The sequence below is a fragment of the Sceloporus occidentalis genome, unplaced genomic scaffold (genome assembly GCF_023333645.1).
Source record: "Sceloporus occidentalis isolate IW3139 unplaced genomic scaffold, rSceOcc1.0.p SCAF_1, whole genome shotgun sequence".
Lineage (NCBI taxonomy): Eukaryota > Metazoa > Chordata > Lepidosauria > Squamata > Phrynosomatidae > Sceloporus > Sceloporus occidentalis.
In genome coordinates, this window is record NW_028316981.1 from 72,346,832 (window position 1) to 72,359,343 (window position 12,512).

Genomic DNA, 12,512 nt, shown 5'->3' on the forward strand with positions numbered 1-12,512 from the left:
CATCCTTTAAAACAATACTCCTTTCTCTTTAAGGACTATCAGCTTTAACTTTAGTGGATTAGCCTTCCTATGCTTCCAGTGTCTTCGGAGGAAGAAAAATCACAAACACAGTTGCTATGGGGGTGTGTGGAGGCCTGAATGGCTTAAGAGCAGGCCATTGAGAACGGAAGGAGAGGAAAGAAATGAGAAAAACAGGATAGAGGGACTTCAGCATGGTCATAGCCAATAGATTGGACTAGTTTCCAGCCTGAAAACTGAAAAACAGTTGTGATCCTAGGGGCAGGTGGGAGCAGGGAGGTCTGTTAAGACAGGGTCACCAGAGAAGCAAACATCTGTGGTTGTTGCCTCAGGGAAAATCAATGGCAAAGCTCCTCTGAACAAATCTTGCTAAGAAAACCCTGTGATAGGATCACCATAAGTTGGAAAAGACAACAAATTGGAATCAAAGAGATAGAACTTTGGTTTAGTTAGGCATTTGACTGGGTCTTTTTATTCCAGTTTCATATCTCTCTAAATGAGAATGTGGCCCTCATCTGCCACCTTTGTTTTTCCGTTATGATTGTGGTTGAGTACCCTCTTGAGAAATAAAACCTCTTCCTTTTTCTGAAGGGCAGTAAACCACTAGGAAGTAATACACTATTTAATGCTTTCCTTTCTGTAAACATCTGTGGTACAGTAAAAACCTAAATTTTGCAAGCCTGTAGCAGTATCCTTTTTTTTTTTTTTGCCCATTTCATTTAAGCAAAGCATGTAATCCAAGTTATGTGCGATATGCCACTGCAAAAAAATTATAATATTTCCTGATCTGTCAAATATAGAATAGTCCCACTCTATTCTGTCCTGGTCAGGTCCCACCTGGAATATTGTGTCCAGTTCTGGGCACCACAATTCAAAAAGGACATTGAGAAACTGGAGCATGTCCAAAGGAGGGCGACCAAAATGGTGAAGGGTCTGGAAACCATGTCCTATGAGGAACGACTTAGGGAGCTGGGGATGTTTAGCCTGGAGAAGAGAAGGTTAAGAGGTGATATGATAGCCCTGTTTAAATACTTGAAGGGATGTCACATTGAGGAGGGAGCAAGCTTGTTTTCTGCTGCTTCAGAGACTATGACCCGGAGCAATGGATACAAACTACAGGAAAAGAGATTCCACCACAACATTAGGAGGAACTGCCTGGCAGAAAGGGCTGTTCAACAGTGAAACAAACTGCCTTGGACTGTAGTGGAATCTCCTTCCTTAGAGGTTTTTAAACAGAGGCTGGATGGCCATTTGTCAGGGATGCTTTGATTTAGATTTCCTGCATGGCAGGGGGTTGGACTGGATGGCCCTTGCGATCTCTTCCAACTCTATGATTCTATGATACAAGTTCCTGTGAACAAGGACACAGAGTGTTGCCAGTTGGCTCCTTTTCTAACACAATACTCTCGTTCACTATCCTCTCCAAAATCATATGAGTATGTGATTTTCAGTCACACAGAGATTCCCAGTCTTATTTCCAGATGACTCCTTCCAGTAACAGCTGTACTCCAGTATCAAGGCTATGCTTATGGTTGCTTTTTAGAGTACTCCTAACTATATGTCCAGGTCTCCTACTAACACTATGTCTTCGGCCTAAAGAATTTTGAAGCCATGTCTTGGGATCTGCAATCCCTCCCTCCCCGTGGTTTGTGCAATACAACTGTCCCTTTCAAAATCAGTAATCTAATTATAATCTCACCCCTGTTAACAATTTCAGTTCCATTGAGGAAGCAGCTGAATTCTCATCTAGCTAGTAATGTAGAACATCTCTTATTTATTTATTTAATTATTTAATTATTTTATTCATTCATTCATTCATTCATTCATTCATTCATACATACATACCTTTTTGGTAACAATCATGCTGTGTGTAATAAATTATTTGTTTATTTATGTCATTTGAGTGCCTTCAAGTCATTTTCAACTTATGGTGATCCTAAGGCAAGCTTGGCAAGCTCATCCCAGTTTCCTGACTGGAGAAAGCAAGTGGCGAAAGAGAAAGGAGAGGTTGCTCAGTTTCCTCTGTTCCTATCCAGGCTCATCAAATTGAGGCTCTGTGATGCAAATGGCAGAAACTGTGGCCAGGTTAGACCTTTAGAAGGAGCTTCCAGGGTTCCCAAAGTAAATGATTCAAGTTCAGGTTTTAAACTTGCAAATAATGGTTGCATAGCTGATTTCAACAACAATCCTCCACCTCCACAAATAGTCAGGATGTGCAAGAGAACAGAGACAGAAAATGGGGGAAGCCATGGCAACCCCATGATTTATCCAGGCCATTGCGGGAGCCTTAGAAATGTTACTTCTTTGGACTATAACTCCTAAAATCCCTCCCCAGCAAGCATGACTATATGCCTGGTTGTGGTACAAGAGGTAGCTTTCCCAAGTTCTTTTTGGTTTTTGCTTATATGCTTGTATCCTGGACTGGGCTCTAATAGGCAGTGAGAGAGCAGGAGCAGAAGAGAAAGAAAAACTCATGTTTTAGCCGCTTTACAGTTTATTTTGTACTGGCTTCTAAAGTAGCCTTGGGAGCTGAGGGCACGGATGAACCTGTCACTCAGCACTTCAGAAGATAACAGCATAGCAGGATATCTCCATTAGCCAAATCAAATTACAGGCTTCAGCTCTCACATTTCATGCCAGCAAAGTCCCTGCTTCCTGGTGACTTCAATGGAAACTTTGCTGTTCAGGATCCCTAAATAGCACACTTGCACACCTTTCGTTCATACAAAAATAAAAAGTACTAATAAATCTTCCTTTCCGCCAAGTTTCTCACAGGCATCTTTTCAAAGTTTTGCATTGCACCTCATTAGCAAACTCCCCAAAGGCTCTCCATTCCTCTCTCAAGTGCCAAGTGCATTTTTAGAAACTGAAGGCCTTAAGGCAGAGTGGAAAAAGTATGGCTCATGGGCTATGTGTAGTCCTAAGTCCATTTTTGAGCTCTCCCCTGTTACCCCAAAAAGTAGGGGGACTGGGGAGTTCTCCACCAACGGTGTCAGTGTCTTAAAAGTTTGGGATTTTTTTATCTTAATGCTTTGTAAGAGGTTGAGTAACTCAAGGATCATTTTCATCTCTATATATACTGGTACTAATGTGAGAGAACTCCAGATTTTGAGTGAATAAAGAATGTTTTATTGTGAAATTGAACACACACACACAATAGTAATTTAAACAGACACAGTATTCAGAACTAAAGGAGGGTTGGAAATTGGTTAGTGGGGATTGAGGGTTGCAGTGGGGTGATAATTACTTGTCCTGGAGAATGGACCATGGAAAGCAGGATGTGGCTCATACTATGGTCTGAAGGAGACATGGGCTATACAGACGAGTGGCATGCACCTCCCCCTTTTTACCCCAGATTGGGGCTGCAGCAACCACATGCTGTAGTCTCAGGAAAACACAAAAAGAAGTCCCAAAAAGCAGCTTCTTTTCAGCATCCTGGAAGGGGGTGTCATAGGTGTGCCGGTGCGCCATGATGATGCCCCTTCCACGCTGTGGCATCATTGTGGTGCACATTGTGTAAACGGGCGTGTGCCAAAATGGGACCATGGAGGTGGGGTTATGGCATTGAGCGTGCAGATGCTACGCCATGACTCCACCCACAGGCTGGCGCTTTTTGCCGGTCTATACAGAGCCACAGTGAGCAAGGAACACTTTCTGTTCACACACAGGCTAGATTTGGGACTGATATTTATACCTGAGATCCTCACTTCAAGAGGTGTGCTTGATGATATCTTGCAGTGAAACAAAGACCTGATGGCTGTCCCAGGAATCAACAATGGGATTCTGGACTGGCTGATAGCTTTAACTTTAGGGTTGTAAAAGCAGTGTTTGGATTAGGATAACCCCAGGATAGGGGAGTTGGCTGGGATCATGGCAGGGGGTTAGGAGGAAGCGTTGGCTTCCTTGCCTTGGTATAATGAAACCTCTTTTGTCTAGAGTGTGAGAGGATATGCAGAAAGCCTGGGGGAGGAAGGAACTATCAATAACCCATTTACCTTTGATTGCAGCATTACCTGGGTCATACACATGTACTTGGGTCTGCACTCCTTTCTCATGGGAAATCCACCTGGTGTTCTAAAGGTCATGATGACCTTTTGAGAACATGCTGGCTCTAGATATGAAAATATGGAAATACCAGAGACCCCCAAATATAAAATGGGGTATGCAGGATATACAAACACTCAAAGGCCAACCATGGCACCTCAAAATTTCTTAAGCCTTGAAGGAAACACTTGCCATCAGTTCGTGATCAAAGTGTTTTATTTATTTGCATACCAGAAGCCCATTTCCACAGTCTTTCCCAAAGAGAGGCAATGCTAAAGCATGAGTTAAACCAGTGGTTCTCCAATCTTAGTGATTTTGGATTTTGACTCCCAGAATTCCCGACCACAGACCAAGCTGGCTGGGCCTTTAAGAACACCTGGAGGACCAAGGTTTGAGAACTGCTAGATTACAAATTCCTTTAGCTCTGAGATGAAGTTTTGTATGGAGGTGGTTGTCGGAAGTCAGCAGGCTGGGCACCCACAAGCCAAGGAGGCTAGGAAGATCCAAGCACGTGATGTTGTAAAAGCAGGAATAATCAATAGACCAAACAGAACAACGTAAAGCATTACTTTTTCAGCTTCCTCTGGCTTAGTATGTTCTACCATAAAAAGGCATACCCTCCAAGGTTTAACAAAATCCAAAATATGTAGTCAAGCAAAATCAGAGTGTGGTCAAGATGGCAGAATGTACCAATAAAGAAAAATGCACGCACCAGGAGAAGCTGCAGCAGTTTGCTTGCTCAAACCTACAGGGAAGATCAAAGCTCTGCCTCTTCCTCTCCTCTCCCCCCTGCTGTGTTAATTAAGTACAAACTACTTTTGCACTTTGAACTCAGTTTGCAGCAACTGAAGCTGAGAACAATGTGGGTAAGTGGGAGGAGAAGAGAGAAACTGGGACATTTTAAAAGCCGCTGAAAAAGTGGGATAACAGAGGATTAATTAGGACTGTCCCTTACGGCATATTAAAGTAAGAATCTGTACAAATTAAATTTAGAAACTATATTTTGTTAATTAAAGAAAAATCTAGGAAAGAGATACTTACATTATCTCTTAGAAAAGAGATACTTACATTACACGATAGGCATGTGATCAAGCTGCTTAATATAAACATATAGAAAGATAATTTAGATAAAAGTAAAAGGAATGTTTAACTCACTTGAAATAGATTAGTCATACCAGGAAAGGAAGTCATTATGGTTAGTTTTATGTTTTAGTAATGTCCTGTTATGTTTGTGTTGGGTGTATGGCTTCTTGTTTGTCAGTTTTGTAGTTATATTTTAATAATATTGTTTTCAAAATCAATTAAAAAAAAGGACTGTCCCTGCCAAATAGGGATTGTTGGAGGCTATGAAACTAAAGGGCAGGGGCAGGGAATGCTGTATTACAAGTACCACCTAGCTCTGAGCGTAACAAATGGCTCAAATGTCATGATCACTGTCTTATGAAGTCATGAAGTCTATTTTCATTCATAAGTCCTCTGCTGAGCTTTCTTCACTTTAACAAAGTAAACACCAGGAACACAATACTATCATTAAGCATTCTGGCATTACAGTCGGCCCTTCTTATACACTGATTTTTTATACACGGATTCAAGCATACACGGTTTGAAAATGTTAAAAAAAAAGTATAAATTTCAAATATCAAACCATGATTTTCCATTTTTTATAAGGGACACCATTTTGCTATGTCATTATATTTAATGGGACTTGAGCATACATGGATTTTGTTATACACGGGGGATCTTGGAACCAAACCCCAGCATATAACAAGGGTCCACTGTATTCATCTACTAACACTTTTAGAAACCTATTTCTGCTTAAGGGCGATGCAATATTTATTGAAAATGAAACACTTGCAAAATCTGTATCACTGCCTGATGGCCACCAGGAGTTGCTGTTTCTCTTGTGAAAGTAGCCCATTCCAAAGGCAAGGCAACAGTAAGACCTCAAAAGACAGGGACAGGAGGAAGTAAAAGCTAGAAGAAAATACAGTACTTATTTTTAGATTGCCTGGAGGTCCAGAATGCAATTATTTTCCATCTTCTAATTACTCAATTGCAGACAATCATTTGTGTTATTGCCAGCAAAGTACATTGTCCCCTGATTCAGGAATGTGATGAGTCTTTGCTTTAAAAAAAAAAAAATTACATCTGTTTTAAACAGCTGCAGGAATAGAAAATAGGTAGGACCCCATAGCCTCTCCCCTCCAAAAATCCCACACAGCTGAATTGTTGTATCTTCATTATAATGATGAGCAATCGGCTTACACAGTTTAGTTCTTCTAAATTGTTCTCTCCAACAAGTACAGAAAAAATCTAGGCATGTTTACTAAGATATAAATCCCGCTGTGGGACTTATGCCCAGGCTTTGTGTTGTATATAATATTATGGTTGATTCAGTTTTTGTGATGTATAGAAATATTAATAATATCTAGAGAAAATTCATGTGACTATTTTGAGAGAAGTGCCTCCATTGATTTCCAGTGCCTTGGACAAATCTTTGGTCATTCTCTGCTGTGGTCAGAGAGTGTTGTTCGCTTCCCTCTTTTCCCATTCATCTTCCATTTTTCAGAATGTGATGACTTAAAGTCAGGCTGTAGAGTGAAATACAGTATTCAGAAAAAACAACCCAACATGTCTGAATCTGTGGAGATGGTAAATTCAACAGAAATTACCATCTCCATAGATTCAGATGTGTTGGATTGGTTCCTGTTCTGTTACAAAAGAATGATAATCACCAACAGTTTACAACAAAACGTGTGATTTCTTCCATGTTTGTTGTGTAGAATTCAGGAAACTTCTGCTGAGGGTGTACTTCTAGGAAATGTGATTCCCAGAAAGCAGAGGTTATGATTAATTGTCACTGTTAACTGCCACCAAGTTGACTTTGGCTTATGGCAACCCTATGAATGACAGGTCTCTAAGTCACCATATTATCCCCAGCTCTGCTGAGATACTCCAGACTCACGGTTGTGGCTTCCTTGGTTGATTTTTTTCCATTTGGAATGTGTTCTTCTTCTTTTCTTATGGCCTTTTACCTTGCCTAGCATTACTGCTTTTCTGGCAAGCCATCTCTTCTCATCAGATGGCCACAGTACGACAGTCTCAGTTTAGTCATCTTGGCTTCTAAAGAGAGTTCATTCTTTATTTGGTCAAGGACAATCCTAACTTTAGCATTCAGTGATATATCTATACACTTTATGATCTTGTTTAGTTCCTTTATAGCTGCCCTTCCAAGTCCTAGGACTTTATTACACCAGGATCGTAAGATGCCACAAGTCTAAGAAATGCAAACACGCCATTTTGCATAGCTCTTCAAAAGTGCCATGGTGCTGCTATAGTCCCAGGCTCTGTCATCTGCATGCTGGCTTTCACAACTCTGCCTTTCTGCTGTATGCCCTTCCCATCATGCCTGTCAGTCTGTATTTTTAATTTTTTTAAATTTTCAATTGCACAGTCACAGCAGTGGTGCCACTAGAAGGGTGCAGAGAGTGTGGACCACACAGATGACATGCTAAGACGGAGTGACAACACTGCTCCTCAGACATCTGCCTTTTGGTAGGAATGGACTATGGCATTCACCTGTGTCCCATTAAAATGCTGAATAGATGGGGTGAGTGGGGTGAGGCTCAGTGGGAGGAGAAAGGAGAGGCCCCAGGTTTTTTTTTAATTCAAACCTAAAAAAAAATAATTTCAAAGAATAATCAAAGGTGGGTTTGGCAGTTCCTTCCTCTGTAATACCCTCCAGCATCTCATAGATGAAAACTGAACATGTATGGCCAAGCAACATTAGAGTGTAGTCAAGATGGTAAAAGTAATTGATCAGAGAAGAAATCCAGGCTACAAAAGTCTGTGTCAGGTTTGCTTTTACCTGAGACCACTAGGAAGAGCAAGACTCCACTCCCTCCTCTTCTCGCCCTACAGCTGAATTAATTGGTTACAAACCACTTTTACAATTTGAACTCAGTTTACATCAGCAGAAGTAAGCCTAGGACAAAGAGGAAAAAGTGAAAGTGGGGCAGTGGGAGGAAGAGAGAGAAACTGGGACTTTTAAAAAGCAGCTGAAAAAGTGGAATGACAGAGGATTAATCAGGACATTTGGAGGGTATGAGACTTGATTCATATTAGGTTAACCTTTAGGATGGTGTGGGCAACTTGAGAAGTTTCAGGGACTGTCAGTTTTTGACCTCCAGAATATTCCAAACCCTAGAATTTTAGGGTGTGGATTGAAATTTAATCTGGACCCCATGGGACTTGACTGCTAGCTGGAGGTGAGGGGCAGACAGGAGAAGAACTGTATGTGAAGTGCTTATATTTCATGCCTGCTGCCTCTAGGACTACAGCTCATGTGTGTCTATGTGCAAGAGACACAGTGTGTTTTTGGTTTTCTGCCAACCAACGCCTGGACCACATGGTATAAAGAAAGCCTACACACATGGACAGATACCTACACAAGAACTCCAACCATCACCCAGAACAAAAAAACCAACCACAATAAAAACACAGGTAGACCACAAAAAAGGATCTGAGAACCCCACTTCCTGGCAGATGAATTGAAGCAATTGGACAGGGCTCTACAGGCTAATGGTTATTCCAACTCAGACATCAGAAGGGCTGCCAGACCCAGAAAAAACCACAGGAGCGAAGACAAACAACCACCCAAAGGGAAGATATTTTTATCATACATCGAAGGAGTCATGGACAGAATAGGAGCCCTGATGGCGCAGTAGTTAAATGCCGCTACTGCAGCCATTAACAGTCACAAGGTTGTGAGTTCGATCCCAGGATCAACTCATCCTTGCATCCTTCTGTACGGTGTTAAATGAGCACCCAGCTTGTTGGAGGCAATTAGCTTACACATTGTAAATATGATTGCACTGATAAGTGGTATGGAAATGTACTTGCTATTGCTATAGGGAAACTGATGAGGAAACACAACCTCCAAATGATCTACAGACCGACCAAAAAACCCCAGCAAATACTGTGCTCAGTGAAGGATGGAAGAAACCCTCTCACGGCTGCAGGGGTTTACCACATACTGTGCCACTGTGGGAAGATCTACATTGGCACCACTAAACACAGAGTTCAAACATGAATCAAAGAATACAAGAGACACTGGAGATTAACACACTACACTACTCTTAAAGCATTGCTGTTCTACTTTAACTGCTTTGACTGCTTCATGTTACATTTTGGGGTTCAGTGAGGCCTAAGAGCTCTCTGGCTCAATATTCTAAATGCCCCTTCCTAAACTGCAAATCCCAGAATGCAACAGGAGGCAGCCAGAGCAGACAAAATGGAATAGCAACACTTTAAGAGTGTAGTGCAATAATCTCCACTGTAGACTGAGCCAACCAGAAAAATCAGCAATAGCAGAACATGTCATAAACCATCCTGGGCATAGAATGCTGTGTGAAAACACTTAAATTCTGGACCTTGCCAACAACTACCAGGTCAGAATGCACAGGGAAGCCACTGAAATCCACAAACACCTGGACAACTTCAACAAGAAAGAAGAAATGCTGAAAGTAAACAAAGTTTGGCTACCAGTCCTGGAAAACACCAAAATCAAGACTATGGTATATGTGGATGAACACCACCCAGGGTTAGGGGGTTTCCCCATAGACAATGTATTGCTAATAAATAGATACACATATCTTCCCACATATCCTCCCCCCCCTGAGGTCTTGCCATTCAACAACAGGTCAACACACAATTAACATGCAAACCACTTCCTCCCAAACAAGGATCACACAAGTATATATACCTCCCACATTTGTATGCCAGCGTTCTCCGAAGATGCCAGCCACAGTTGCAGGTGAAAAGAATAAATTCTTCCAGAATGCAGCCACATAGGCCAGAAAACCCACAACAAACTAAGTTCCACATCATACTTATTTTATGTAGCAGTATCCTCCCCATGGTCAGGCTCTTTCCATAATGTTTACCCACAAGTAAGTCCCTTGGAATTAGAATGGAAATGATATTACTACCGACTAGAAATGAATGGATTTTTAATTAATTAATTAGCCAGATCCTTGCTTAGACTCTAAAATGACCGAATATTGGAAGACAGGAGAGGAGCTTTAATATTTAATGCCAAATATTAAATATTCAATATTTTCTTGAAATAGCACAATTACATTATTTCTTTTTTAAAAATGAAAAGGCTGTGCTACCACAGGCAGGGACAGAAATTTACATGGAGCAATTTAAAAAAAGTCTCATCAAGGGGCAATTCATAGACTTTTCCTGCTGGGTTAGCAATAAAATGAGCAAAATCTACAAACAGGAGGTGGTTAATTAAGAGTAGACCAGCGCAGGACAGAAAACCTTAAAGGTCCCAATCAGCTCTTTGGGTCAGAGCTTGGAATGATTATGTTATTAAAACCATTGTTTGATCAGAAGTATCAGTGTGTTATTGTTGGCATCATTATTTTTTTGTTTTAAAAAAACAAGAACCACTATTAAAGACAACCACAAACGGCACCGCTCTCAAATATTAAAATTTCTGCAGTAAATTTTACTCCATACCAACAAAACCCAATGCTTTGCCTTGCATTTTTGTTAAGACCTTCAAAAAATAACAAGACGTGCCCTTGTTACAAAAGGAAACAAAACAAAAGAATAAAATAAAATGTAATAAAGTGGAGCAATGCTGTTATTTTTAATGCATGACTTCCAGTGAAGACAGGCTAGTCAGTGCCTGTATTTTATTTTATTTTATTTTAAATACCACAAATCTAATCAGGAGGCAAAGGGACAATGCATGAGGGAAGTCAAAAGAAAATAAAGGAGTACAGCAACTTTTTCTGGATGCTCTTGTTGGAATAGCATCTTGCTCTTTCATGGGAAAGGACAACTGGGTTAGTTTAAGATTTTCATTGGATGTGAACCCAATAAGGCTGAAATGGCATGCAACAGCAGGTAGATAAAGCCAGAGATCTGTTGGAAGGAAAAGATTCAAAGGACTCAATATAGCTTCCCCAAACATTAGAGATGTATGGATATCAGGGGATTAGTAAGTGAACCTGGCTTTTAATCCAAATGTTAAAGAGTCTGTGCAAAGTGCTGAAGCCTAATCTCCAGTCAGGTTTAGCGCTCTGGATAATAGGTTTAATTTTCAGACTAGATCAGACTAGATAAAAGCCAACCTAGATCCACTGTCCCACTGGCATGGGAGGCACTGCTAGCCACTGATAGAAATGGGAGTGGGTCAGTTGAAAAAACTGAACTGTGAGACTGGATCATAATATATTTAGAGACCCACATAAGTGTGTCGAACCCAGCTCTGGAACAGCAGTGAGTCAGGTCAGCAGCCATGAACAAAGCACTCCATGGGAAGCAAAAGTGGGACATGTCCAGTGGTGAAAGACTCTTTGAATCAGCTGAATCAACCTCATGTCATATTGAGGATGGAGCAAGCTTGTTTTCTGCTGCTCCAGAGAATAGGACCCAGAACAATGGATGCAAGGTACAGGAAAAGAGATTCCACCTCAACATTAGGTGGAACTTCCTGAGAGTAAAGGCTGTTCGACAGTGGAACATACTCCCTTAGATTGTGGTGAATTCTCCTTCTGTGGAGGCTAGATGGTCAACAGAGGCTGGATGGTCAGCTGTCAGGGGTGCTTTGATTGTGATTCCTGCATGGCAGGGGGTTGGATGATTCTATGTATGCAGCCTTGATCTGCTTCAGAGGACTGGGCAACCCCCCAGAACAACATGGGAAGAATAACACAGGGGGCTTCAGGGTGAATAGAAACTGGCAAAAATTGGCATTTTCCATTCTGCTGCTGGAAGTGTCTACTAGATCCGGAGTTTCCCCTAAGCAGAGAGAGACCAATGGAGATGGAGGTGTTATACTGCATTAGAGGACAGCAAGAGGCTCCTTATAGAAAGCACAGGCAGTCTGTGCCTGTTTCCAAGGTTGGCAGTCATAGGATGTTCTGTGAAATCTGTTCCTAGGTGAATGTGCAAAGGATCACAACTTTTATCTGGGCTAGCCAAAAATGGAATTGGAGTGTGGAGCATCTGATCAGGAAGAAATAGTTGTGAGTGAAGCTAAGGGTGCTGCTACACTGTGGTAATAATGCAGTTTGACATCGTTATAACTGCCATGTCTCAGTGCTATGTAATCCTGGGATTTGTAGTTTGTTGTGGCACCAGAGCTCTCTGACAGAGCTTTCTGACCGAGCAGGCTAAATATCTCACAAAATTATAAATCCCAGAAATCTATTGTATTGAGCCATGGCAATTAAAGCAGTGTCAAACTGCATTAATTCTGCAGTGTAGAAACAGTCTAAGTGTTGCTAGAGGAAACAATCTGAGAAGTTGGCTGATTTCTACTTCTTTTTACCTGAGGTTTTTCATAGAATCATAGAATCATAGAATCGTAGAGTTGGAAGAGACCACTAGGGCCATCCAGTCCAACCCCCTGCCATGCAGGAAATCCA

At 41.3% G+C, this 12,512-nt stretch overlaps 1 protein-coding gene across 1 annotated transcript in view; it reads right to left on the reverse strand.

Annotated features, from left to right (window-relative positions):
* GRM2 (glutamate metabotropic receptor 2) overlaps positions 1–12,512 on the reverse strand; it is a 159,210-nt gene that overhangs the window by 19,221 nt on the left and 127,477 nt on the right. The gene's annotated exons all lie outside the window — the stretch shown is intronic.